Genomic DNA, 2684 nt, shown 5'->3' with positions numbered 1-2684 from the left:
CCCTATTTTCATAATTTCACCACCACCAAAAACTGTAGCCTTCATTTGGAGTTCCCCAGATTACACTTAAGGTAAGTAGTAGAACATCCCTTTAAGGGAGTGGCCTCTGGCCCTTTGACCCCAGTGCAAAGAGTGCTATCACAGTGGCTTCTTGACATCTCACTTCAAGGAAGTATCATCCTTGTTTCTCAGAAACTCCCTGGAGGCGATGGGACTAAAACACCTAGTTTGTGCACTGTGTTCACCTGCACTGGGACAGGAACACGGAAGCCATTTTATTCCTGCCCCGGGTGGAGATTCTCTCTTTTACCCACAGTCCCAAAGTAAAAATTCAGGGTAAGCTTCCATTCCAGTCTTGAGTCTGTCAACTCTGAGGCCCACCATCTAAGGGTCCCACCCTCCCCCACCACAATTCACTCGGCCTCATTTAGCCCACCATACCGCCTAACTGAAAATCACCTCCTCAAGGGAACTGCAGTGTCCCAAAGCTCCAGACTTCCTTGCTTCAGAGCATTTGCACTTGACTGCTGTCATCTGGAACCTCCTCTCTTTCTCACCCCTTGTCTTAACTTGCCATTTATTTAGGTCTCAGAGTGTGTCTCACCATCTTCTTGATATGGCAGCAGCTCCTAGGCTCTAAAGTTCTCTGGACAGTGACTCAGTCTTCTTTTTATTACCATCCCCAGTTCTGCCACGGAGCCTTCCAAAGAGTAGATGCTCAATTAATGGTTGGGAATAAGAGTGGCAGCGATAAGGATGTCTACTTTATTATTGTTTAATTTCTCTCACAATCTTGAATAATCTAAGAAAACATCTTTCAGTTTTACAAAAAGAAGCACTAAAAGAATAAAACAAACCAAAAATGTACCACCATGTACGCTTTTTCTTTTCTTTTTTTACTTGACCCACATTATTTTACTGCCGAGTCTATTCACAGTTCCATGGAAATCCCTCTTCCACTGCTGTGTTTTCTTGTTCTAGGTCATAAAAAAAAAAAATGGAAGGTTTTTAAATTTGTTTTATGAAATATCAAAACTTTAACTTGTACCTGGTAAAAGTAATGAATATGCGATCCATACTGTCACCAGCAGAATGGCGATTTCCTGGACTCTTGCCCTCCCAAAGAGGAAGAATTCAGTCGAGAGGCGAAGAGCAGTTTTAAGTAGCAAGAGTTCAGTTAAGCAGAGCAAAGGTACGCTCCCGAGAAAACAGGAGAGCGGGCTGTCTGGAAACCAGAAGCAGCCCCAAAATGGGGTAGGGCTGTGTTTTGTAGAGTGGTGGTCCCTCCCTGTGTCCTGTGTTATTTGACTGATAAATCGATTGACAGCTTTAGGCTATATAACTTTCCTGCTAGTATGCAGGCACTTACCCATAAGCAACCAAGCAGAACCCATGGGGTGGGGCCGGGAAGCAAAAGCCGCAATGCTAAGTTATTACAAATGAGGCGTAATGAACCCTGGGTTACCTTGAGTCACCTTGTAGGTCTTGGTGCGCCTGCATCAACCTGTGCTGGCGGTTTTGTCTTGCTTGGTCCTGGTATGGCTGGAAACCTAGCAGTGGTCCTTGACCACGAGAGGCAGGATCTCTGGGCATGCTGCAACCACCAGTGTCCAGGTAGGGGAGGGAAAGGCGAACCGTCCAGGATGGGGCAGGCCCGCTCGTGTGTGACTCGCTATCTTCATCTTGGCTCTGGGCACCGTCTTCAGATCCTGGGCATGAAACCCCTGCATCACGAGAGCTCGTGGCTGGGGCTCCCTGAGGCTTCTGGTGAGTGCCAGCAGCAGGGGAGCTCGGGGGAGTACCCCGAGAAACAGAAGCGGAGGAGGAAGTTTAGGGTATATAACTTTAGGTTATATAACTTGGGGGAGGAAGTTATAAAACCTCCTGGGGAAGGACAAGGAGATGCTGTGAGCACCTTCAGCGGGGAGATTTCTCCCTGGCTTTAACCAAGGCCACTTCTGCGGGGTCCTTGAGGGCACTGCTCGAGGACCCACAGGGCTCCTGTTCTCCTGCTCAGCCTGTCCCCTGAGACCCCTGTGGCGGACGGTAGAGTGAGCCTTGGGCTACAGGCTGCCAGCCTACCTGAGTGTCACTGGGGTGACAGAAGGGGCTGCCAGTGGGACCTTCCGTGTTTTAGGGCGGGGAGTCTGCTCAGTTCATCTTCAGGATCTTTAGGTGGACGGCAGCCAGGGCCTGGGCTTCCTCCCCTCTGTTGCTCTGCAGTTGACACCTGAGTGGTCCCGGGGACCCATGAGGAGGAAGTGAGGGGTGGCCCATCTCACCGGCCTGACAGGGGGAACACAGTGCTGATAGCTCTGTGGAGTCCTTTCTATCCTGGGATCACTGGGTCCTCAGTCCCTATTCAGTGCTCTCAGCTGGCTTCACGTAGGGCCTGGGACCCACCCTTCTGCCCTCTGATGGCTTTACCTTCAGGCTAAGGGTCTCACCTCCCTTAGACCTGATGTAAAGGAGCCTCGGCCCGACTGCCCTGTCCTGAGCCTTCAAGTGCTGAAAGCAGGGGCAAGGCTAGACTCTTTGTCGTCCCCACAGCTCAGCGGGTGGGGCATGTTCCCCTTAGTCGTCACTCAGGGTTCTCAGTTTGACTCCTGCGAAGGCCTGTGGCTCCTGTCTCTTTACCTGAGGACATGTGTTCATAGAAAGGCCCACCGCTCTCTGAGAGCCAA

The sequence above is a fragment of the Monodon monoceros genome, unplaced genomic scaffold (assembly GCF_005190385.1).
Source record: "Monodon monoceros isolate NGI ecotype Baffin Bay Population unplaced genomic scaffold, NGI_Narwhal_1 Contig1773_ctg1, whole genome shotgun sequence".
NCBI classification, from domain to species: domain Eukaryota; kingdom Metazoa; phylum Chordata; class Mammalia; order Artiodactyla; family Monodontidae; genus Monodon; species Monodon monoceros.
The sequence above is the reverse complement of the archived record's forward strand: the minus strand, read 5'-3'. Positions refer to the sequence as shown.